This window comes from Balaenoptera ricei, chromosome 18 (assembly GCF_028023285.1).
Source record: "Balaenoptera ricei isolate mBalRic1 chromosome 18, mBalRic1.hap2, whole genome shotgun sequence".
Taxonomy (NCBI): Eukaryota; Metazoa; Chordata; class Mammalia; order Artiodactyla; family Balaenopteridae; genus Balaenoptera; species Balaenoptera ricei.
Genome location: NC_082656.1, coordinates 57,476,597 through 57,503,099, shown reverse-complemented (window position 1 = coordinate 57,503,099; position 26,503 = coordinate 57,476,597). Strand labels below are relative to the sequence as shown.

The following is a 26,503-nucleotide window of genomic DNA, read 5'->3' as shown; positions in this document are numbered from 1 at the left end:
ATAATAACCCTTTTTTTTTCTCCTCTACCCCTATCTTGCCCCTCCCCTCTTCCCTCTCCCCACTGGTAACCACTAGCTTGTTCTCTATATCTCACATTATATTTTTATATATTTTATGTATATTTTATATATATTATATTTTATATACATTATATTTATATATTATATTTTTATATATTATACTTTATATATATTATATTTTTATATATTAGATATGTATTTTTTTTATTTGGAGTATAAGCTTTATAATGTTGTGTTAGTTTCTGCTGTACAACAAAGTGAATCAGCTATATGTATACATATATCCCCTCCCTCTTGGACCTCCCTCCCACACCCCCATCCCACCCATCTGGGTCATCACAGAGCACTGAGCTGAGCTCCCTGTGCTATAGAGCAGGTTCCCACTAGCTATCGATTTTACACATGGTAGTGTATATATGTCAATCCTAACCTCCCAATTCATTCCACCCTCCCCTCTCCCTGCTCCGTGTCCACCCACCTGTTCTCTACATCGGCATCTCTATTCCTGCCCTGCAAAATAGGCTCATCTGTACCATTTTTCTAGATTCCACATATATGCGTTAATATACGATATTTGTTTTTCTCTTTCTGACTTCATTCTGTATGACAGTTTCTAGGTCCATCCACATCTCTACAAATGACCCAATTTTGTTCCTTTTTATGGCTGAGTAATATTCCATTGTATATATGTACCACATCTTCTTTATCCATTCATCTGTTGATGGACATTTAGGTTGTTTCCATAATCTGACTATTGTAAATAATGCTGCAGTGAACATTGGGGTGCATGTGTCTTTTTTTTTTTTTTAATAAGAAAGTGCCAAAATTTATTTAATATTTGGTTTGTTTAACTATAGGGTAAATAACCAAATATATAAGCCATTTTTGCTTTAAAATGTTTCTATTTTCTTTCTTTTTTTTTAAACATCTTTATTGAAGTATAATTGCTTCACAATGGTGTGTTAGTTTCTGCTTTATAACAAAGTGAATCAGCTATACATATACATATATCCCCATATCTCCTCCGCATGTGTCTTTTTGAATTATGGTTTTCTCTGGGTATATGCCCAGTAGTGGATTGCTGGGTCATATGGTCCTGGTACAGAGGATATGCGGGAAAAGGTAGACAACAAATATGAATTGAATAGCCTGTGTGGGCTGGGCATTTTTTATTTATGTTGTTTTATCTTAGATTCACAACAATTAAAGATAATTTCAATAGCTATTATTCTTTTGTCTGCTTGTCCAAGGAACCTCCATGTTTTCTTTCTCTTAAACAAAATTCTAAAGGCCAGGATAAAATAAGTTAAATAGAAATTTTTTTTCCAGTATTATAACTCTTATTCTGAGAATTTATAGTCTAAGACAGGGAAACAATATTTAAGACCTTTTAAGTGATAAATATTGTGCTATCAGTTGCTCTGGTATAGAAAATATGTCCAAGAAAAACCTATCTTAAAAGTTGAATTATTTAAGTCGTAAAGGAGAACACTGGTATTGTTACCCTGCTCTGCTAATTTACATTGAAATAACATGTGGACAGACTGTGTCCCGCCCTTTCTAGAGAGTTTTAATTGGTATGCCCTCTGCCTTTCACTAATGTATCTTATTTCTTCCATTATCTGTAAAAGAAGCAAGTGTTCTTTCACCTTGAAAACTGAAATACCTCTTCCCGATATAATCAGATGCTTTCCAACCCCTTTTAAAGGAACGGAAATTGCTTCTCTGGCTGCCAGCCATCATGAAGCTGAGAACACGTCTGTTGGTAAAGGTAAGGCCCCCTAAGGAATGACTTTCTTTTCAAAGAAGCAGAGACAATCCCTGCAGTAATTCAGTACAAGCTGCAGTTATTTAGATGCTAATGGAAGAAATAAAAATAGATAAATAAAGACACAACTTCCCATGTGTCAGAAGTGACAACAAGAGAGCAGGTCATTTCCAACCAAGCAAAATGTGGAATTTAGTTACTTAAAGAAACATGACCAAAACTCTATTTTGATACTTTGAATTCTTTTCTTTTATATGTGATTAGCTCATCCACTAGAAGGACGAAGAAAGGAAGGAGGGTAAGAAGGAAGGGAGGGAGGGAGGAATCAAAACAGTAAAACCTTTAACAATGCACACGTCTGCTTTGAAATACTATATTTTACTCAGAGGTTAACTTTTATTTTGTCTTTATGATAAGACCATGGATTTTGCATAATATTGATATATTGGTGTCACATTTTGCTATAACTGTCATTTAATAGTTGTTTCCAGATTTGTGGTATTTTTCTTAGTTACAGAAAATATGGAGTTGTGTGGGAGACACGTTGTCCCTCCTATACTATTCAGTTTTGCTTTATTTGACATTATTTATTTTACTCTAAAATAGAAGGCCAAAATACACAACTCAGAACAAATAAATTAAACTGCCTTAAAATTCGGCATGGTTAAATTTACATTCTCTTCTTCTCTCCATTGCTTTATACCTACATATTTTTATTCTCTATTTTATCAGTGGTTCTAGCTGGAGCTGGTCACAGGATTGCGGTTTCACAAAATTTCAGGGTGGTGGTACTCAGAGACCTTGATTAATAGCACCAAGGCCTCATGCAATCCACTGACTTATACAAGGTCATGCATTACAATAGCAAATTATAACAAAGCTGCTTTTCCAAAAGACACGAACATTCAATGAAATTTATCAACTTAATCCTGAGAAATTTTCTCCAGACATTTGAAGTGGAATTAACACTCAGTTACAGCTATTGTGCAATCAGTACATTGCTTTGTGGAGAGACATCAAAAAAATGCATTGGACATGGTTCCTGTCCTGAAAAACAATGTAATGACAAGAGGAAGAAAAGAAAAGCTCCAGTAATCTTTTGCTGCATCACAATCCACTCCAAAACTTAGTAGCTGAAATCAGCAACCATTTTATTGCTCACCATTCTGTGGGTCAGGAACTTGAGCAAGAGTCACAGGAGACAGCTTGCTTCTTGCTCCATACCGTGCTGGCTGGGGTGGCTTGACTGGGGCTGGAGGATCCAAGACGGCACACACATATTTGGGGCTCTCATGCTGAAAGCAGTCCTCCATGTAACCTTTATCTGCACTTGGTTATCTTGGTCTGCTCGTATTAGTTGGTAGTCTAGGTTGAACATCTTTCCAAGGGTGAAAATGGAAACCTCAAGACCTCTTAAAACTTAGAGCCAGAAGTCACACAGTGTCACATCTGTTGCACGCTGTTGGTCACAGCAGATCTCAGGACCAGCACAGACCAAGGGGAGGGGAAAGAGACTTCATCTCTTAATAATAAGAGTGATAAAGTCATATCACTATGGGGCTGGTGGGATGGGAGAAATTGTAGCTATCTTTGAAAACAATATGCCAAGTACTTGTGAAGCAAATGAGAATAAAAAACAAAGGAATGGTTACAAAAGGTTCACATGTATATAGACAATTATGGCATAGAAAACTTTTTATTTTTTAAATTTTATTTATTTATTTATTTTTGGCTGCGTGGGGTCTTCGTTGTGGTGCGCGGGCTTCTCATTGTGGTGGCTTCTCTTGTGGCGGAGCACGGGCTCTAGGCGCGCGGGCTTCAGTAATTGTAGCACGTGAGCTCTGTAGTTGTGGCTCGCGGGCTCTAGAGCGCAGGCTCAGTAGTTGTGGTACACGGGCTTAGTTGCTCCACGGCATGTGGGATCTTCCCGGACCAGGGCTCGAACCTGTGTACCCTGCAATGGCAGGTGGATTCTTAACCACTGTGCCACCAGGGAAGCCCTATGGCATAGAAGAATTTTAAGAAGCTGCTGCAGTAATTAGAATGACCTAAGATGAGCTACCTAATTTTTTTTTAAAGAGAATATTATCCATTTCCTTACAGACTTGAAATCATCAGGATATGTTACTGTTGATAAAAAAGTCCCCAAAAAACTAACTTGGAGGTGAAGTAAGTAGGTATGTGTGTGCTATGAGCAAAAAGATTTATCACATCCAGCCAAAAATGAGGAGGCACTTTAACAACTTTCTCCACCGTTGTACCGCTGTTGCCTAAGAAGAAAACTTAAGGTCACTAAATTCATTAAAATCAGAACTTTACAACAAAAGTCTAACTTTTAAAAAAATATTGCTTCACTCACAAAATAAATTTTTTTAAATTAAAAACTCCCAATAACTCCAGATCAAAGAAAAAATAAATTCTGAATACTGCAACTAAGCTGGGACGAAGTGATAGAGTGGTATGGACTAATATATACTACCAAATGTAAAATAGATAGTGGGAAGCAGCCGCATAGCACAGGGAGATCAGCTCGGTGCTTTGTGACCACCTAGAGGGGTGGGATAGGGAGGGTGGGAGGGAGACGCAAGAGGGAGGAGAAATGGGGATATATGTATATGTATAGCTGACACTTTGTTATACAGCAGAAACTAACACACCATTGTAAAGCAATTATACTCCAATAAAGATGTTTAAAAAAAAAAAAAGCATCACTACTCAAAAAAAAAAAATAAAGTATGAAAGCTACCTGCCTATCAGGATTTTTTACGAACGTAATCCTGGATTAGATACTGGGCTATATTGTGTTTATGATTTCTTTAGAGAAAACTTCTGTTTTCCTCCCAAAGAAATAACTCAAATGCTTTTGGAAATGAAACGACGTGTAACTGGGAATCTACATAATTTGTTACTCTATTTTCTGAGTGTTAACTCTATGCAAATAATTTAGTTATATGAACTTTGTGGACTTTGTGAGGTTTACATAAGTTTATATAACTAAATTATTTGCATAGAGTTAACACTCAGGAAATAGAGTAGGTTTGGCAGAAAACTAAATGACCTTATGAGCCATTCTTCTCATCTTCCCCAGTCTTGAAGCTGGGCACATGGTTTCTCACCCAAAGAACATATTTTGCAACATCCCTGAAAACTAAGGGTGACCTTTCAGCAACAAGTAAGGAAGTAATGTATGTTCAATTCCCAGGTATTCTTGTAAAACAGCTGTCATAGGATCCTTTCATCCTTTTCACCTTTCTGCTAACTGGAGATAATGAAAATTATAGTAGCCACCTTGAGTAGCTATATATGAGAATTATAGCACAAGGAGTAGCTATATATGAGAATTATAGGGCCACTTTCCTGCTCTAAATGTTCCCCTGCCTTTGGACTATTGTATGAGTTGGAAATAAATTCCTATATTTACAAATCCACTGTAGTTGGAGGTTTTGTTACTATAGTAGATTACCCTACACCCTAGCAATTACACATAGGTACTATCATTGTCACCATTTTAAATATGCAGATCAGAGAAATTAAGGCACTTAACCAAAGCAACAACTAATAAGTTGTAAAGACTAAGGTCAAACCAAATATGACGCCAGACGCATGGTGCTGGCCACCGCACAATACTACTTCAGTAGCTAGAGTTTGTAAAGGTCATTGTGCTATTGTAACTGCATGATTCCAAGAAACTCCTAAAAGATTTTCCACAGTGTTTTTCAAAGGGATTAGCATTTCCAAAGGGGGGAGGTAGTTAGCATTTGAATGAAGCAACTGTCCCAATTCCATTAAAAACTCAAATTTATCTTTTCCTCTAAAAGGAAAAGTTGAAGAGCTTTAAATATCTAATTGAACCATGGTGCTCTTGAATGGGTCACACAGAATTGGTGGGCTACACTGACTATAGCTACCAATGCCTAGTGGTATAGTGGGTACAGATCACTACTAGCTTGACCGTAAGATGAAAAGGCCATCTAGGAAGAGGGATGGCATACACAAAGCCAATAATTTAGTAAAAAGCTACAAAAATAACAAGAAAATTCTCATGTTATTGTAGCTCATACATAATGACTATAAAGTGGTTTAACAGAAATAATTCTGACCTGCTACTCCCAAAGAGGAGAATTATTGATGTTACATAGGAAGCGTTATAATATCTGCTTTAATCAGGAAACTGTGGCTTCACAAATCATAGGAAAAACATGACAGGATATAATATTTGAAGGATATATAAAGATCTCATAAATTTGAGAGAGGTAGTACTATACAGCTAGCCTCACAGGAACTAGACCAGGAAAGCCATCAGAAACCAAACCTGTTTCCCCCTCAGAGATCACATTTTCATGCATTTCTGCTTTTTTCTGCAAGACCGCTTCATTCATCTGCCTCTCTTTCAGGGGCCCTTTCCTGCTTCAGCTTGTACATGTCTCCAAGTGAGTATTTCAGCCCCCCATATACACCAGCAACTCTTCATCCATCATTTTGATGTATGTCCCTAAGGTTAACTGCTTTAGGCAGGTCTGTTTCCTAATTCTAAATTCTTAAGAGATGGATCTGATTGGCTTTCTTCACATTTTTTTGAGCCAGAGTATGCAAGTCATAAGTTTCTGCCTTGCTGAAGCATGGACTTGCTGCCTTGGGGTACATACACATCCATGGCCCAGTAAGTATCAGCCAGGTGGTGTGGTCACATGATACATGAGTGTAACACGCCCATTCCTTAGTGAACAAGGACCTCAGCAGGTTGCTTTGGAAGGGCTGAGGAAATAGCAGGCCATTAAAACAAGTCTAGTACAGCTCTGGTAATTTTGCTCAACTGAGAAACCATTTTCAACTCAGATACTAATCAAGAAATGATTCTTTCTACCAAATGCAGTAGAATGAAATATGCTTGCAACGGCTGCAGTGGGAAAGAACACAGTAGCAGCTGGCCGGAGTACACAGAATACAACTGAGCAAAACACTGGGGTGGGCACAGAACATGTGGGTGAAAAGCAGGGCTGCAGCACTAACACAGAGAGAAGGAGTCTGTCTCAGAGAGGAGAGTCATCAGCTTTGTGTAAAAGAAATTTACTCTGGCCAGCTTAAGTATATAAAAAGATAATGTATCAGATGGATGTAGGGGGAGCTCTCAGGACTAACAGAAAACCTCGGGTAGCAATCAGATATCTTTTAGAGAGTCTGAGTTAGAAGGAGTTACTTGAGAAGTTCATCCAGGTGCGCTACAGCTGGAGTGAAAAGGTTCAACCATTTTTAGTTCATTTGTCACTCTGCCCACTACTTAAATTCTCAGAATTCCAGGACTGCCCAATTAGGTTTGAGGGGGAGAAGTAAGCACCTTCAAGACTGACAAACTACCTAAAGGTGGTGAGAGAATTCCCCAAAAGGAAACCAGATGCTATTTAAAAGTTAAGAGGGAAGAGTTGTTGAACAGAAAATAATAATAAAACAACAACAATAATGTCCATTATACAAACTGTTTCTTGAGCAATAAACAATTAGTACAGGCAGTTGGCAGAATATAATGCTAAAAACAGTCTCTTCAAGAATACTGTTGAGAACTTCCCTGGTGGTGTAGTGGTTAAGAATCTGCCTGCCAATGCAGGGGACACGGGTTCGAGCCCTGGTCCAGGAAGACCCCATATGCTGTGGAGCAACTAAGCCCATGCGCCACAACTACTGAAGCCCACGCGCCTAGAGCCTGTGCTCCACAACAAGAGAAGCCACCACAATGAGAGGGCTGCACACCACAACAAAGAGTAGCCCCCGCTCGCCGCACCTAGAGAAAGCCCAGCAATGAAGACCCAATGCAGCCAAAAATTAATTAATTAATTAATTAAATAAAAGAATACTGTTGACCCAGAGAAAACCATAATTCAAAAAGACACAGGCACCCCCGTGTTCAGTGCAGCACTATTTACAATAGCCAGGACATGGAAGCAACCTAAATGTCCATCAACAGAAGAATGCAAAAAGAAGATGTGGTACATATACACAATGGAATATTACTCAGCCATAAAAAGGAATGAAATTGGGTCATCTGCAGAGACGTGTTTGGACCTAGAGAGTGTCATACAGAGTGAAGTAAGTCAGAAAGAGAAAAGCAAATTTCATATATTAATGCATATATGTGGAATCTAGAAAAATGGTATAGATGACCTTAACTGCCAAGCAGAAATAGAGACACAGACGTAGAGAACAAATATATGGATACCAAGGGGAAAAGGGGTGGAGTAGGAGGAATTGAGAGATTGGGATTCACACGTATACACTACTGATACTATGTATAAAATAGACAACTGATGGGAACATACTGTATAGCACAGGGAACACTACTTAATGCACTTAAGTGTCCTACATGAAGGGGATATATGTATATGTATGGCTGATTCATTTTGCTGTGCAATAGAAGCTAACACATTGTAAAGCAACTGTACTCCAATAAAAATTAATAAAAAAAGAATACTGTTGAAATCAAACTAGTGAATATAACAAAAAAGAAGCAGACTCACTGGGGAAGGGGAGAGGGGCAACATAGGGATGGGGGAGTGGGAGATACAAACTACTGGGTATGAGATAGGCTCAAGGATGTATTGTACAACATGGGGAATATGGCCAACATTTTGTAATAACTGTAAATGAAAAATAACCTTTAAAAATTGTATTAAAATTTAAAAATTTTTTTAAATTAAAATAAATAAAATTTTTAAAAAACAATGTGGAAGTTATTGATGACCTTGACAAGGATAATTACAGTGTAATGGAGGGAGTGAAAGCTTAACGAGAGTGCTGCAGATGCTGGCTGATATCTCCAGAAAGACAGATGTTACCTTTGGAGCAGTGTTCACAATTAGGCAAGGAAGAGGGGATCCAGAGTTCAAGTGGAGATAGCGGTCATAGGTGGAAGATCAGACATTTTATCCATTGCAGTTGGAGGAAGGGCAGAAGGGTCCATTTTAAGTAGGTTGGCAGATGTAGCCAGAGGTGTGGAAGCTCATTTTTCATTGAAATAGAAAGCAAGGTCATTGTCAGCTGAGAAATGGAGAGTGGAGAGGTACTGCAGGTTAAAGGAGAAAGAAGAAGATACAAAATAGTTACCTAGGAGAGCAGGAAGGTGAATTACCTAGGAAATTATAGTAGGATTGCATGGCAGGACAAAGGTGCACTTGAAGTTTGAGGTCCTAAAATGAGATCAGTCAGCTTGTGCGTGTGCTTTTTTCTCCATCATGTTTCATTGCACAGGGGCAGATGAAGAGTCAGTGGCGATTTATATTGGACCAGGTTTGAGATTTTGCCAGGCAAGTTTGATGGAGAGGTGCAAGGGGGCTGAAGGTGTGGCAGTGTGGTGATTATACAGTGATGGGTCATCTCAGCAAATGCACTCTGTCATCACTTGGTTGCTCCACTCAAAGACCTAGGAATCAACTTTGATTCTTCCCTTTTTTTCATTCCCCACATCCATTCCATCAGCAGATCCTATTGTTTCTTCCAAAGTATATCTGGCATCTATCACTTTTTCTCAATCCCCATGGCCACTACTTGGCTTAGCCACTTGCCTTTTCTTGTGCCAGAGTCTTGCCTGTCTAACTGGTCTCCCTGCCTCAATTCTTACTACCCAGCAATCCATCCTACACACAGCAGCCAGTCACCTTCTAACATCTTCATCAGATTACATAGTCCCTTATTTCATCCTTTAGTGGCTTCCCACTGGACTTCTGTTTTAATCCAAATGGTGGCCACAAAGGTCCTTGCTCCTCTGCCCAGTTCTCCGACCTTTAGCACTGCTTTCTCTGACGACCACTCCACTCCAGTCCCACTGGCCCCATTCATCTCTGGCTCTCAAACATGCACACCTTTTTTGTCTCAGATTAATGTAATTCTTTCTCCTTCTACCTGAAATGCTCTTCTTCTAGCTCTTTAGTTGGTCACTTTTACTCATTCTTTAAGTCTCAGGCCAAATGATAACTTTCTCAGAGAAGACTTCCCTGAGCTTAGTATTGAAAGCACTTTTACCAATGATGTATCACATCACCTCACTTGTTTTAGAGCCTTGTACAATCTGAAGTCATGTTTGTCCATTTGTTCACCTGCATACTCCAACTAGAATGAGGGCAAGGACTCTTCTCTTTCATTCTCCTGACTAGTCTTAGAGCAGTGGTTCTCAAACTTATTCATCTCAGGGACTTTACACTCTTAAAAAGTATTCAGGACCCTGCGGAGCTTTGGTATATGTGAGTTATATCTATTATTATCTACTACATATCAGAAATTAAAACTGATAAATTTAGAAAATATTTATGTATTTCTTTGTATAAAAAGAATAATAAATCTATTGCATGTTAACACAAATAACATTTTTATGAACAATAATTCTGTTTTCTAAAACAGAAAAATAGTGAGAAGAGTGATATTATTCTTCATTTTTGCAAATGTCTTTAATGTCTGATTTAATAAAAGACATCTGTATCCTCAAAAAAAAAAAAAAAAGAATGCCATTGAAAAAACTTGTTAAAGAAAGTGAAATCTGAACAAATGCAGATGAAACTAAACCAAATCTTCCACTAGAAATAAAGATAACAGCTAAACTATACATCAACCCCATGAAATTGCCAGGTAAGTCTCATTTAGAAGGAGAAAAGCAAGGCACTGTGAGGTTACATGACTTATATGAAAATCCACACAGGAAGTAGCATGGCTGGGATCAGATCCTCTGCATCTGGCTCCACTCGACTCTACCTAAGAACCCATGGCAAGGTGCTTATGAAAGGAAAGGAAAGGAAATGTGCCACTGAAAGGCCGAGGCACCCAGAGAAGGGAATCAGCAGAGCTTAGACAAAGCAAGAGGAGAAATCTAAACTTAGATACAAGCAGCAAATCCCCTGATGATGGGTCAAGCTAAGGATTTCACTGACTCTTTAGTTAAGAGAAAAATAAGAATTATCAGGAGAATCTACTGCATGTTGCTTATGGTTTCTCGAACCTGGAGATGCTGTAGTTCATTATATAGTAGATTTCTTATTCTGAATTGTAAGGTCAAACATTCCCAGCTAATCTTGTCCTTATAACTTCCCAGATTAAAGCCTTCTCCATCAAGGGTTGTTACTGACAGCTGAAATGGGAACTGAGACTTGCATATTTTCAGTTTATGCCTTTACCCAAGGAAAACATTTTGTATCGTTCCCCATCCTTGTTTGAAATAATCTTTAAACAATAGAAATTCCTGCTAACCAGATCAGTGTCATTCTGGTTTAATTCCAAGAAAATAAGAGAATGAAAGGGTAAGAGGGCCGGGGAGAACCTGGCTAGAATAGTCTGTGTCCCTTCATTGGTCAATTGTTTATATTGCCAAGTCTTAAGAATTTCGCTTCTTCCCCTTCCTGTTTGTCTTCATGAGCAAATTAAGTGGAACTCCAAATTGCAATTGTTTGTAAACAACAGAGGATTATTTGGCTGGTAGGAAAGGCTTGTCTATAATTTCAGATAAACTTAAATCCTGTGTACTAGAAACAGGCAAACATTAGTCCTGAACTAACAAACTGACTATCTTTTTGTCTCCATCGCAGGTTTGCTGCTTATAATATGGCTAATTGCCCACTGAGGGTAGACTAAACTGTGTAGAGCTAGTGAATTCCACTAACAGTACACATTTAACGATGTGGTTAATAAAAGAGGGAATTTTAGTGTGTTCTCTTTCCTGATCCTCCTCCTATATTCATACTTGAATTGCTTCAAAAAAGTGCAAGAGATATAGAGCAAGCACTATAGAATTTAAAGACTTTCATCAATTTTTTTAAAAAGTGCAAGAGAGGAGGTAGATCCATCCACGGGCAAGGGGAGATGGGTTTCCAATGTATCAATAGTTTATCTTTGCCTTCCTACCCTATCACATTTCTTAAATTAAAAAAAAAAAAAAAAGAAAACAACAACCACAACAAAACCAGCTCTTTTTTTTTTCCTCCCTAGGAAGAAACACCCAGTTAGAACAGTAAAGAAAAAAATGAGAGGTCTCAAATATCACTTAGGAGTTGACACCAAATTTTAGCTGTCATTTTCTTCCCAGGTTTATAGAGATATAATTGACATATAACATTGTTTAAGTTTAAGGTCTACAATGTGTTGACTTCATACACTTCTGTATTGTGAAATGACTACCACAGTAGGGTTAGTTAATACTTCCATTACCTCACATAATGACCACTGCTTTTCTGTGGTGAAAACATTTAAGATCTACTCTCTTAGCAACTTTCAAGTATATAATACATTATTGTTAACTATTTTCACCATGGAATACATTAGATCTCCAGAACGTATTCTTCGTATAACTGGAAGTTTATACCCTTTGACCACTATCTCCCCATTTCCTCCACCGCCAGCCCCTGGCAATCACTATTCTACCCTCAGTTTCTATGAGTTTAGTTTTTTTTAGATTCCACAAATAAGTGATACCATGCAGTATTTGTCTTCCTCTGTCTCTCACTTATTTCACTTAGCATAGTGGCCTCAAGGTCCATCCATGCTGTCACAAATGGTTGAATAATATTCCATTGTGTATATATACCACTTCTTCTTTATTCATTCATCTACAGGCAGACACTTAGGTTATTTCCATATCTTGGCTGTTGTAGGTTATTTCCATATCTTGGCTGTTGTGAATAATATTACAGTGAACCTGGAGTACAGATATCTCTTCAGTTTCTTATAATCTTTCCTTGGAAAATATACCCAGAAGTAAGATTGGTGAATCATATGGTAATTCTATTTTTAATTTTTTGAAAAACCTCCATACTGTTTTCCATAATGGCTGTACCAATTTATATTCCCACCAGAAGTGAACAAGGGCTCTTGTTTTTCCACATTCTCACCTCTCACTCTCACTTGTTATCTCTTGTATTTTTGATGATGGCCATTGTAACAGGTGTGAAGTGATATCTCATTGTGGTTTTAATTTGCATTTCCCTGATAATTAGTAAATTTGAGCATTTTTTCATGTAGCTCTGGCCATTTGGAGGTCTTCTTTGGAAAAATGTCTGTTTTGTCCCTCTATCCATTTTTTAATAAGACTATTTGTTTGTGGTTTGCTATTGAATTGTATTAGTTCCTTGTATATTTTGGATATTAACTCATCAGATATATGTTTTGTCATTATTTTCTTCCATTTTGTAGGTTACCTTTTCATTTTGTTGATTGCTTCTTTTGCTGTGCAGAAGCTTTTTAGTTTGATGTAGTCCCACTTATTTATTTTTGCTTTTGTCACTTGTGCTTTTTGTGTCATATCCGGGAAGTTGTTCCTAAGACCAAAGTCAAGGAGTTTTTTCTCTGTGCTTTCTTCTAGGAGTGTTATGGTTTCAGGTCTCTTCTTTAATTCATTTGAGTTTATTTTTGTGATTGGTGTTAAGATAGGAGTTCATTTTTATTCTTCTACATATAATTATCTGGTTTTTCCTACACTGTTTATTGAAGAAACTAGACTTTCCCCATTGAGTATTCTTGTTTCCATTGAGTATTCTTGTTTCCCAATATTAGTTAACCTTATATGGGAAGGTTTATACCTGGGCTCTCAATTCTGTTCCATTGATCTACGTGTCTGTTTTTATGCCAGTACCATACTACTTTGATTAATATAGCTTGATAGTATAGTTTGAAATCAGCAAGTGTGATGTCTCCAGCTTTGTTCTTCTTTCTCAGGATTCCTTTGGCTATGTGGGGTCTTTTATGGTTCCATACAAAATTTAAGATTGTTTATTCTATTTCTGTGAAAAATGCCATTGGAATTTTGAAGGGCATTGCACTGAATTTATAGATCGCTTTGGGAAGTATGAACATTTTAATAGTATTAATTCTTCCTATTCATGAACACAGGATATTTTTCCATTTGTTTGTGTCTTTTCAACTTCTTTCATCAAAATCTTATAGTTTTCAGTGTAGAGGTCTTTCACTTCCTTAGTTAAATTTATTTCTAAGTATTTTATTGTTTTTGATACTATATTTGAATGGGATTGTTTTCTTTATTTCTTTATCAGAGATTTTGTTGTTAGTGCATAGAAATGCAACTGATTCTGCATGTTGATTTTGTATCCTGAATCTTTACTGAGTTTGTTCATGAGTTCTAACAGTTTTTTGGTGGAGTTTTTAGGATTTTCTATATGTATGATCATATCTGCAAAGACAGTTATACTTCTTCCTTTCAAATTTGGATGGCTTTTCTTTCTTTTTCCTGCCTAGCTAGGACTTCTAGTAACATGTTGAATAGTAGTGGTGGGAGTGGGCACCCTTATCTTTTCCTGATCTTAGAGGAAAAGATTTCAAACATTCACTGTTGAGTGAGATGTTAGCTGTGGGCTTACTGTAATGGTCTTTATTATGTTGAGGTACATTCCTTCTATACCCAATTTGTTCAGCTTTTGTCATAGAAAGATGTTGTGTTTTGTCAGATGCTTTTTCTGCATATATTGAGATGATCATATGATTTTTATCTTTCATTCTATTAATGTGGTGAATCACATTTATTGATTTGCATATGTTGAAACATCCTTATGTTCCAGGGATAAATCCCACTTGATCATAGTGTATGATGCTTTTAATGCACTGTTGAATCCTGTTTGCTAATATTTTATTGAGAATTTTTCTATCTATATTCATCAGAGATATTGGTCTGTAGTTTTCTTTCCTCATAGTGTCCTTATCTGGCTTTGTCTTGGAGTAATGCTGGCCTCATAAAATGAGTTTGGAAGTGTTCCCTCCTCTTCAATTTTTGGAAGAGTCTGAGAAGTTATTGGCATTAATTTTTCTTTAAATATTTCTTCGAATTTACCAGGAAAGGCATCTGGTCCTGAAGCTTTTATTTGTTGGGATATTTTTGATTACTGATTCAACTTTCTTACTAGTAATTGATCTGTTCAGATTTTCTATTTCTTTATGATTCAGTCTTGGTGGTCGTATATTTCTAGGAAATTATCCATTTCTTCTAGGTTATCCCATTTGTTTGTGTATAATTGCTCCTAGTATCCTCTTACAATGCTTTGTATTTCTGTGATTATCAATTGTAATAAGTTCTCTTTCATTCCTGACTTTATTTATTAGGGCCAAAACGATTTCTCTTTGTCCTAAGCCATGCCACCTCGAGGCAGAAATGACATAGATAAAGCCAAACTGTTCCCCTTACCCTCCCCACTTCACCTAAACTCCTATATTTTGCTCCAGTATTGTGCTGGAAATTCTGTGCTTTAAAGCTGGACTTCCACGAAGGCTTTCTCATCCGTGAGTGATTGGCTAAGACAGTGTTTTCCAGGGGCTTCAAGACCACAGCCAAGAAGGGCTGGAGCCAGTTCACAGGCCACTGCAGTGTCCACAGCTGGGACTGAGGTCTATATGCCTATCATCTGACACATGCGTGGCTGAGACTCCTGCCGGGTCGCTTTGTGTTTGGTGCTGAAATTCACAGCTCCCACCAAGGCACTTTTTTTTTCCATGGATAGATGCCATATTGTTGCTGGGGTTGGGGGTGGGGCACAAAAGAGGGACATATTTTTCGGCCATGATGCTAACGTCACTCCCCTTTTTAAAAAAAAAAAAAAAATAGAATTAAATACCTCATTTTATTCTTTTTTTTTTTCTCACATCTTTATTGGAGTATAATTGCTTTACAGTGGTGTGTTAGTTTCTGCTTTATAACAAAGTGAATCAGTTATACATATACATATGTCCCCTGTCACTCCCCTTTTAACGACCACTGAGCACATACTATATGCCAGATACAAGGCCGGTCACTTTGCTCACATTATCCCAGTTAATAGTCTGACAACAACTTGACGAAGCAGATTCTATTATCATCATAAGTATTCTAAACATGAGAATACTCAAAAGAAGTTAAGTAACTTATTCGTTACCCACAACTATAAATAGAACTTGCACCTCCATCATGGTATGAATCATGACGTGACAGGACTTTCTTTGCTTTCTAGTCCTCATTGCTCAACAATCAGTTATTATGTGTCAAGTGCCATTGTAGGTGCAGGAGATATAAATAGATGAACAAGCCAAAGACCCTGCCCTCATGAAGCTTATATTCTAGTACAGAAAGCACATAACAATCACGGTTTGTTTTGTTTGTCTCCATTATAAAATTCTGAGTAGTAGTAGTAAGTGCTGTGAATACTTAAATGGAATAGTTAGCTCAAGAGTACCTAGCAGGAGACAAAATGACCAGAATAGCCTCTGAGAAAAGACTTCTCTTAGGAAACGGTATCTGAGCCGAGATTTGAATGATGAGGCAGTACTAGCCATGTAAATGTTGGGTGTGGACTCTTCCAGGTAAAGAAAAGTGCTCAGGAACATAATGTAAGGGAGGAACATGCAGGGTATTAACAAGACAGAATGTATTAAAGAGATGGAATGATCCAATGTTTCTGGACCTTGGTAAAGAAATGGGATAGTGTAGGAAATGAGTTAGAGAAGCAAGCAAGGATCAGATCGTGAAGGGCCGTGGAGGCCAGGGTGAGGTACATGGTAAAATAAGGTATGAAGTAAAATAAGAAGCCACTGGAGAGTTTTAAGCAAAAGAGTAATTTGATTTAGGTCATGATATATTTTTATGATAAATTTAACCTATGTATTAGCATATATATATGTATGAAATGAATTTTAAAGTTTAACAAACACACATATCGAACATTTAGTCATGGTCACTGTTGGGAAAGGGAATGGGATTAGGAGATTGACGTGGGGTTACCAAGAGGGACTTTTACTTTATCTGTATTGTTTACATCTTGTGCAATGAGAACATATTTATGTATGCCTTGAAGAATTAAATTAAAAATAAAATAAATAACTGAAGGAAAATGTTTTAGGTGTAAGCCAGAGAAATAAGTCATTATCAGACTTCACCCAAAGACCACATTTTTTCATGAAGAGGCACAAAATCTATGCCCAAGCACAGTTTTCAACATTCATAGGTTCAGAGGCTGAAAATTAAATGAAATCTAGAATAAAAAAATCATAAAATGTGTTTATCTTTATATCATTCTAAATTAGGACATATATGCTAATACATAAAGAAATTATTCTCATTAGTCACCTTTGTTAATTTGAAACCTCTGAAAGATGATAAGAAGAAAAGAGAAGCAAAACATATTCCTGAATTTCTGCTGTATCATACAGTCCAGAAGGAAACACAGGAGCAATTCAGTTAGCAGTAACTGTTTATAAAAATCCAGTCTGGTATGTGGGTCCAAACATGAGTATCTTGCTATCTGTATAATCACATACAGGTAGTAAATATTACTTAAATCAGGTGTAAGAGAAGATGTGATGCCTGTGGTTTTTTCTTTCATCATAAACAGATGCCCTTTCAGACTATATGACACGGTTTTAAAAATTACATATATTCCAAACCCAAAGAGAGGTTATAAAAACATTGCCATTTAGTAAGTAGGTAAAACTTTCACCCTAGATAAGAAAGAACTACAAACATGGTTTTCCATCTGTGTCTATTTTTTATCACTCATATTTAATTTGGATAACATCAATATTATACTCATTAAAGACAATTCAATTCTGAATTTTAATTGCATGGGACCTAGTGAGCTCTGTGGCAGGAAGAATGACTAGATACTTTGGGTCTGAAAGGCAGCTTTTGACTTGATGAGCATGGTCACCAATACCCTTCTAGACAATGTAGCAGCTTGAGAAGTAAATCACCCTATAGAAGAGGATAAATGGTCCAGAGGGAAAGGGAAATAGTTGTGAGTAGAACATGGTGATGTGTCATTTAAAGTATCCTCCAGTCCAGATCTTTAGGACACTTGTACCAGGTTCCTAGAATTCAGAGGTTAATATTAAACCAAGAGAACAACCAAACTAAAAATAGCTAAATCACTAGAGATGCTAAAGAAGACAAAGAATTAGGGCAGTGGAAAGCCTTCTTAAGCATTTATTAAGAATTCACCAAACATTCATCTACGTATTGTACAGGCATCACATGAGATTAAAAGAAAAAGACATAATTTCCCAGGGACAAGCTATTAACATGAGCAGTTTTGTCCAAACCAAAAAATAAGAGAAAAATTGGATTTTTTATATGCTCCAAAGTCTTAATAGTATAATCAGAAACTATTAGAGCTGTTGTTCAAATTTACCTTATTGAACCAAAGGCTATGCATGCACTTCCAGAGACACTTAGCAAGTGACAGATAAATATATATTGAGCACCTACTGATTGCAATGCTCCAAGCTAGGCATAGGGAAAACAGTGGTGTAAATGTTATAAACAAGAACAAGATATAGTCTATGCTCATTTGGAGCTTAAAGTCTAAAGCAGAAAATAAGCATAAAACAATTAATGTCAGTGACAATTGGTTAATGAAGTTCATTGTGCTGAGAGTGTATAATTAGTGACCTTACGTATTCAGAAGGCGTGAACCGGAGTCAATGAAGGATTCCCTGAAGAAAGGATATTTAAGTTAAAAAGTGAAGAACTAGTAGGAGTTAGCTGAATAAAGGAGTGGATGGAGGGTGCAGAAAAGTATTTCCAAAAGAGGGAAGAGCATGTGTAAAGGTCCTGAGGCAGACAGGAGGGAAATCTCGGAAGATGGCCAGAGATCACAGCTCAAGAGAGAGCCTTACAAAAGATGAGGCTATTGCGGTAGACAGGTCTCAGACCAGACAGGGCCTTAGACACCACATTAAGGATTCGGATTTATTTTAAGAACAATCAGGAGTCATTGGGAGGGTTTAAACTAGGAAAATAATATAATAAGGTCTGTACTATTATAAAGTTACCTCGGCTATTGTATGAAGAATGATCGGAAGGGATTAGGGGTACATGTGGGGAAATAAAGAGGAGATTTTTACAGCAGGTGGCTCAGCTATGGTAAAGGTGCTTGGGATAAAGAGAAGATTCAAGAGATTGCTAAATAGGTGGAATGAACAGGACTGGATATGTGGATATAAGAGAGAAAGAAGACAAAGTCCATAACCCCTCACAGATTTATGGCAGGGACATATGAAAAATCCATCAGGATTCTTACTACGTATGGGTACCAGAGTTTTGACACTTCCAGTCTGAATAACTTTGCAGTGCAGTACCTGTGAAGATCTTTTAAGGGATCATTTGGATAGTATTCTGCAGTCATCAGGAAAATGTATACCTTCTAGACAGTCTCCAAGGATTCCGAGAAACTTTACTGCAATAAATTAGCCCTTGAAAAAAGCTTGTGATTCTGTACCTAAGAGCATGGATATTAGCTACCCTCTAGAGAGAAGGTAGCCAAAGGAAGTAGGGAAGCATCATTGTCTCTGGGAAATGAGCAAGAATGATGGGAAGATCAGAGAATGCCACTAAGCTCAGGGCAAGAATATTAAATCACAATTTTTGCCAAGTATTTCCAGGGAAGAAGAAGCTGTTCTCTATAAAAGTTCCCCAAAGATGCTGCTGATTATCTACCTAGAGTTGAAATCCCAGAATTCCTGAATCAAGATTTGAGCCTGTGACAAACAATGTGATGTAGTCTCCTAATTATTAGTAACAGAAAATCTCAAGAAAGAAAGTAAAAGTGGAATATGATGCAGGCGTCTATTTGATTTAGCCCATGTAAATAATTATATGTATACATGGAACACTTACTAGGATGCACATCTATGTAGTATGTCTGAGCCCCTTTGTTGTACAGTGTCTACCCCCAACACTGCCTCCTAAATATCTTGTTAGCTGGATGATAATTCTTTTTTCTAGGCTCCTCCTTAAGGATACATTTTTAAAGAGAATTCTTAAGCCTCTAGGAGTTTTCTTTTGTCCTATAGTTAATCTCTTAATAAGACCAATTTAGCTGTAGTATAAGTGGTAATGCATAGTGTACTATTTACTGCACAATTCTGAATTTGCTCAGAGATTGCCTATAAGCAGGCTGGTGTTACCCGTGGGCAGAGTTGGTTAGGAGAAACATGGAATGTTTTCAGAACCATAGAGAAGATTCAGGTTTTTAACCCTTGTTCTGGGGAGAGTTATTTCAGACCTTGTCAGCCCTTCAGAGAGACTACTGTATATAAGGACTGCATTGGGCATAGTGTCTGTTCTTAAAATCTGAGGGATACAGACTCAGACTTGGGTTAAATGCGTAACAATACCTGGGCTGTATTTGCAAAAGGGCCTATCAGCATAGAACAGGACAAACAGTATGACTAACAATCACGCAAGTAAATTAGAACATTACCTGTGAGTGAGGTGTATTACTAGATGTGAAACACAGTAGTAATATTCCATTTGAATTTCTTGGGTTGTATGTCTACTTCCTTTTTTCACAGATTCATACTACCATTATTGGTTTAATTTCATTTGCCACTGTTGAGTAGTCTGCCATTTGGAATGAGCTTGCATTCCATCTGTTGTAAGTGAAGGATTTGCAAGTGGCATTATTCCATATTTTCTTAAGGATTTAACGTGTCACTAGCTTTCAACTGACTCTACTAAAGGGCTTTTTGCCAGAACCCTACCTGATGCCAATTTTCATTCAATCTCCATAAATGTTTATTAATACAATAGTGCACAAAATCTTCTTTAACTACTGAACATGCCAAAAGAGGTATTTGTTTTTCTGCTTCTCTATGCCCATATTTAAACATGTTACATAAATATGTCCACACCTAAATCTGTCCCATCTTGTTGATCCATTTTTAAAATTCACACCCTGCCTTGTATAAACACAACCCAGCCATGAAAGTAATTTGTTCATGAGTCATAACCATACAAACATTGAAGTAATTGTAAAAGCAGCTCTTGTTAGTTTGCAATTAGGGGTATTAAGTTCTATATCATGCTGCATTAGATTTTAGGAAAAAAGTCATAAAGGGTTTTATTTGTTAATACTCAATAGCATTTAATCATAGACACATACAAAGACAAAGCTAAATATATATCCATTTCAACACCTACAAAAATAACTAGCTGTCCTGAGTGTATCATGGCAGATGGAGCTGTTTTTTTAAAGAGTATATACAGAATCCATAAACTGAACAGGTACTTACAGACATGCCACAATATGCTGGAATGGTCTGTTTATTTAACATCATATTTTCAAGTCCTCATATTCAGTATCAGAAAAAAATACCTGTTGTATAACTATAGATTTGAACCAAATATGCTTTAGGGCTCAACAACACTCTATATGTGACAGTGATTCAGAGAAGGTGCAATTCAAAGGTAATCTACTCTCACTATTAAATAAGATCTGAGTGTATCCCTGTACTTCACAAGGTAGGAATGCCATGAATGGATTCCTCCTAGAAATCTTTGTAGTAGCCTAAGTTCTGGCAAGGTGCACATTACCTGCCAAAACTCTCCTGATAAAGCAGGGCCCTCAAGCCAACTGGAGAATCTCTTGGTAGCAGAAGTCACTCCTCCTGTATTAAGTATCTCATTTATCGACTCCTCCCTCTCCCTCACTTACCTACACTGACCGTGCTTAGTATCTATCAGAGTTATCCCCTGCTCTCCAACATCACAAACATTTCCTACATTGGACTTCTTGACATTTCTTATCATTTATTAAAATATTTCTTAATTGATCTACTAGTTTCCAGCTGAATTCCCTTCCAGTTCATTCATTACATGTTCAAACACAAATCTCATCATGTCACTCCTGCTTCACATCTTCTAATGATCTCCCCAATAACTCCAGGACTCCCGAGTAACATTTCCACTTAGCTCAGGGACCTCAAATTGTACTTTTTTTTTAAAGCTCCTGCTCCATTTTCACGTCTGCTTTGTGCCTATACTCAAACACTCTCTGCTCTAACTTTTCTAAACTTGCCGTGCTCTCCCATTCAGGGCCCTTTGTTGAGAATGCCTTTCAAAAGCTAGCTCAAGTATCTGCTCTTTCCTGAAGATTTCTCAGAAAACATGTGTTAGAGGAATGTGGGATGTGGTGAAAAGCTCGCTCTGCAGAGCAGCTGGTGTTCGGAAGTGCTGGGATCAAATTCTAATTCTCTGGCTGGCTGTGTGATCCAGAAAAAGCTGGTTGGTCCCCACACATAACATTCAGCCATATCCATCTTCGTTAAGTGGGTGCTGCCACCACGGGAGAGGGCAAGTAGTCGATGCCTGAGCATCCGTGGTCCTTCCCACTCTGGCTGTAGCAATTTCTTTTTTTAATTGAGATATAATTGACATATAACATTGGTATGTTTAAGGTGTACAGTGTGTTGAGTTGATACATTTATATTTTGCAGTGATTACCACCATGGCATTAGCTAACACCTCTGTCATGTCACATAAAAGATTTTGTGTGGTGAGAACATTTAAAATCTAGTCTTTTTGCAAGCTTGCCAGCCTGTCATCTTTTAGGACTTTTCCCGTGTTATATACTCCTGTCATTCCTGGACTACAATCCTCTCTGCTTCCTTCTAGACTTTCTGGGTCCTTACAAACCATCTCCAGTACTTCTTCTCTCCTGCTGCCTCTATTTGGCCAGTTTAATCTTTGACCTTGGTTTGGTCTTTAAGTATATATAATATACTTAAAGTATAGTGAATATATAATATTTAATATATATATAATATACTTAAAGTATATATAAAAATATATACTATTTATCTATATATACTACTAATATATATACTACTACTAATATATTACTAATAATACATACTAATATATATACTAATATAGATATAGATTGATATATATTAAAATATATAATATATGCTACTAATATGTATACACTTAGACAATACACATTTTTAACATACAAAAGTAACTTCAACTATAGTTTTTTGCCCACATTAATTTGATAAGGTTGCATTGCCCTCCATCTTTCTGGCCTAATCTCCCCACTCTGTATCCTCACTCTGGAACTCATAACCTATTCTAACTGAGTCACATAACAGCATTGATTACAATTTATGGTATACTTACTGTGTCCTAGGCAGGATACAAGACAGTTTGTGTACATTGTGTGATTTAATTTTCCCCCAAATCCCAGGAGTAAGTGTTACTCGCACCACTTTAGAGTCAAGGAAATGAAAGAAGAGGGGTACTTACCCAAACACCACTCGTAAGGGCAATATTGCTGCACATACACACAGAGCAAGGCAAGTCAGAGAAAGGTGGTAGAATAGAAAATAGCGTATTTGTATCTGGAGGGTTAAGGGAGTAGTGGTCAGGGACTGGGAAAAAAGGAAAAATCAGGGAGAAAAAGAGCACGCCTCAGAAGGATTTGTAGAGGAAACACTACATTGAGTATTTGACATGATTCATCTGACCCCAAGTCCCCCATCCCAATACCTCTTCCAGCTACACTCCTAGACCCTGACTTTAAGCGTGAAAGGCCCACATTCTCACGACATCTTCTTTTGCTGTCCAGGCCTAAGGAATGTGTGTCACCCGGAGGTAAAGCCAGATGCCTCAATCTTAAGTGATAGGGTCAAAAGCAGTTGGAGACTGGGGAGCCAGAAAGTGAGAATCAAAAGTATTACCAATGGGGGCTTCCCTGGTGGCACAGTGGTTAAGAATCCGCCTGCCAGTGCAGGGGACACCGGTTCAAGCCCTGGTCTGGGAAGATGCTACATGCTGCAGAGCAACTAAGCCCATGAAACACAACTACTGAGCCTGCTCTCCAGAGCCCGTGAGCCACAACTACTGAGCCTGCTCTCCAGAGCCCTTGAGCCACAACTACTGAGCCTGCTCTCCAGAGCCCGTGAGCCACAACTACTGAGCCCTCGTGCCACAACTACTGAAGCCGGCACGCCTAGAGCCCGTGCTCCACAACAAGAGAAGCCACCGCAATGAGAAGCCTGCGCACCACAACAAAAGTAGCCCCTGCTCGCTGCAACTAGAGAAAGCCCATGCACAGCAACGAAGACCCAACGCAGCCAAAAATTAATTAATTAATTAATTTTTTTAAAAAAAGACTATTACCAGTGGATCATGGGCTGCTTTGCTGAGTTAAAGAATTTTATAAGAAAAAAATTCAACCAGGAATTTTGAAAGAGATGGCATCAGAACATAAACAGCACTGAGTCAAAAATCAAAAGGAAGTTAACTGCAGGTGGAAGAAAAAGTTAGAAAGAAGAAACAAATTGGACTAACTATAACTGTATTTTTTAAGATTAGAAAGAATCTGTGCTCTGAAAAATAATCATTATAATAACAACAGTTACTGTTTTATAAACACCAATTTTGTGCAACATGCTTTGCCCTCCTGATGTCATAAACCTTACAACAACCTTGTAAAATGGGTGTTATTATCCCTATTTCACATGTGATGAAATCACTCATTGCAAAAGAATGAGTAACCTGCTATATTAGTCAGAGTTCTCCAGAGAAACAGAGCCAATAGGATATATATATCCTATATAAATTATATATGGAAGGAGATTTATTATAAGGAATTAGCTCACATGATTATGCAGGCTGATGGGTCCCAAGATCTGTAGTCAGTCAGCTGGAGACCCAAGAGAGCCAACAGTATAGTTCTAGTTCAGAGGCTGGTAGGCTGGAGATCCAGGAAGAGCCAATGTTTCTATTCAAGTCTGAAAGCAGAAAAAAAAAAAAAAAGTCTCAGCTCCAAGGTAATCAGGCAGGAGAAATTCCTTCTTATTCAGGGGAAGGTCAGCCTTTTTGTTCTATTCATGCCTTCAACTGATTGGATGAGGCCCACCCACACTAGAGAAGGCAATCTGCTTTACTCAGTCTATTAAATTGAATGTTAAACTCATCCAAAAACACTCTCCCAGAAACATCCAGAATAGTATTTAACCAAATATATGGGTGCCCCATGACCCAGTTAAGTTGACATAAAATTAACCATCACACTTGCCTAAAGCTACCTAATTTGTAAGTACTGGAAATGGGATTTAAACCCAGATCTGTCCTTTGAAAAAGTCCGCTGCTATTCATCTATGCTAGAAACATGGGACCACAAGAATGACCTAGAATGTATGATTCTCTTACTTGAAATTTTTGCCAAGATCATAGAAAAATTAGTTGCTGAGTGATTAGCTAGAACATTTAGCTAGATTAGCTAAAAAGCCCATTTAATTTTTGTACTTGAACCAAATGAGGTACGCTGGTACTGAAACACCTCAGAAAAGGAAAAAGGGGTTAATGGTGCTGAAAGGGCTATGTGACAGGGAGAAGCCAGCAACCTGGATTTCTTTCAGTAATGCAGGAAAGTTTTTTCCAATGTCCACAATTTCACAGCCTCACACAAATTACATGTCAATTTGAGTATAGTCAAATAAAGAGCAAAAATTAATTTGAAAAAGGTCCTCCTTTACACTTGCAATGGTACCTTTCTTGCAATGGCTCAAGGGAAAAGGGAGAATCACATTTTTTTGGTTAAAACAAGAAAGTCAACCCCCAAAATATAGGTGATCAATAATTGTATTCTGTCCAGACAACTTACCAACTTTTTGGAAATCAAACATCAGGAACATGTTAAAGAATTAGCTGATTGAAATTATAAATTGATTCTGTTTTTTTCCCCCATGGTTTCACGTGACACTATATTCTACAAAAGGGGAAGCATACTGCTCAAAATAAGCCTGGTTCAGCATGTATCTGGAGGTACAGAAATTACAGCTCCTTGTTAAATGAAAAAGAGTTATACGTGAATGCTATTCATAGAACCCACTAACTAATATAACCATATGCTCTTTTCCTCGGTTAGTTTTACTAACTAAATATGTACTATTTTTAAACTTGTCTGAGGTTTTCTGAACAAATCAGGGGCTTCTAATTCCATCAAAGTCCAATGATAAGCCTTCAAGATTTCTTCAGCATCAGAAGAAATCTTTCCAGAATTTATTTTTTTCCAGAAAAAAAAAAAAAAGAGAACAGTCTGATCAGTGAAAGGATAAAATGCATCAAATTGGAAGCAATTTGATGCCTAGGATGATTGTACGTCTGAGGACTAATAATCGGTTGTGGTATGCTACTTCTTAAAAAAGATACTTTGAGGTTATGCACATCATCTGTCTAATTTGCAGAAATTTGCTGAGTCAAGCAGGTCTGATCCAGTGCACATCACTTTTTTTTTTTTTTGGCCTTCAGATAAGCATCCTGTGGGAAACGCTACTTAAAATGGGAAGCCCTGAAAAAAAAAATTTAACATCTTACTAAATATGAGGTTGGAGGTTACCGTTGTGAATTTATATAAAGGTAAAATAAATTAAAATTGGGGCTCAAAATGTCATGTTCACGCTCTCCTAAAATGAGAAACAGCAGTCTAGATGGGATAGCCTTGGACTAAGAGTTGAGCCTGAACTCTAACCTCTGAACCTGGGTCTGAACTCTAACCTCTGAACCTGGGTCTGAACTCTAACCTCTGAACCTGGGTCTGTCATTCATTTTCGGTGACATACTCAGGTCACTGTCCTTCGGTTTCTTTACAAATAATGCCTAATATGAGAATAATAATTACTTTGTATTTCAAATCTATGCTATGATGATTCTATAGAAAAATACCAAGGAAGGAATGAACGAGAAAGCCCCTACAGTAATGACAGAAGAGTGGGCATAAGTAGGCAAATCAGGAAGAAACGTTGGCACTAAAGATCTGGATGAAGAAAGGTAAGAGGAGCAAAACATGGAACGGAGTCAAAAGAAAGCAAAAACCAGCGTTCCCAAATTATACCAATTATAGATTTGAAAAAAGGGAGAATTAGAAATTCCTGAAAGTAGAGGATTTAATGCTTAATAGGGAAAGGAGGGAAATGCAGTCATGA

General features: G+C 37.5%; 1 long non-coding RNA gene across 5 annotated transcripts in view; it reads right to left on the bottom strand.

The window, feature by feature from the left end:
• LOC132352528 (uncharacterized) overlaps window positions 1-26,503 on the bottom strand; it is a 307,835-nt gene that overhangs the window by 185,076 nt on the left and 96,256 nt on the right. For all 5 annotated transcript variants that reach the window (XR_009498761.1, XR_009498763.1, XR_009498759.1 and 2 more), the window contains one exon: window positions 24,176-24,307. This is a non-coding gene — a long non-coding RNA (uncharacterized LOC132352528). The remainder of the gene's footprint in view (window positions 1-24,175; window positions 24,308-26,503) is intronic.